Genomic DNA, 442 nt, shown 5'->3' with positions numbered 1-442 from the left:
TATCAATGACATAGAATCAAAATCATTAAGGAAATCACAAATATGCTCATTAGTTAACTCATCAAGTAAATCAATATGAAACACAGAATGGTCCTCAGATGGATGCTTCATAGCATCAAAAATATTAAACAGGGCCAGAATATCACCAAACTCCATAGATAATGTTCCAGCATGGACATCTATCTTGGTTCAGGCTGTTCTAAAAAATGGCCTCCCCAAAATGATAGGAACTGTATTACGGAAGGATCTCTCTTCCATATCGAGAATATAAAAATCAACAGGAAAAATAAGTTCACCAATCCGAACCAAGACATCCTTTATCAAACCAGCATGGTAAGTAGTACTCCTGTTTGCTAATTGAATCACTACCCCAGTGGGTTGCATAGGTCCAAGTGAAAGAGACATGAAAACAGACATATGCATAACATTAATCGAAGCACCT

Source organism: Lupinus angustifolius, chromosome LG16, assembly GCF_001865875.1.
Source record: "Lupinus angustifolius cultivar Tanjil chromosome LG16, LupAngTanjil_v1.0, whole genome shotgun sequence".
NCBI classification, from domain to species: domain Eukaryota; kingdom Viridiplantae; phylum Streptophyta; class Magnoliopsida; order Fabales; family Fabaceae; genus Lupinus; species Lupinus angustifolius.
The sequence above is the reverse complement of the archived record's forward strand: the minus strand, read 5'-3'. Positions refer to the sequence as shown.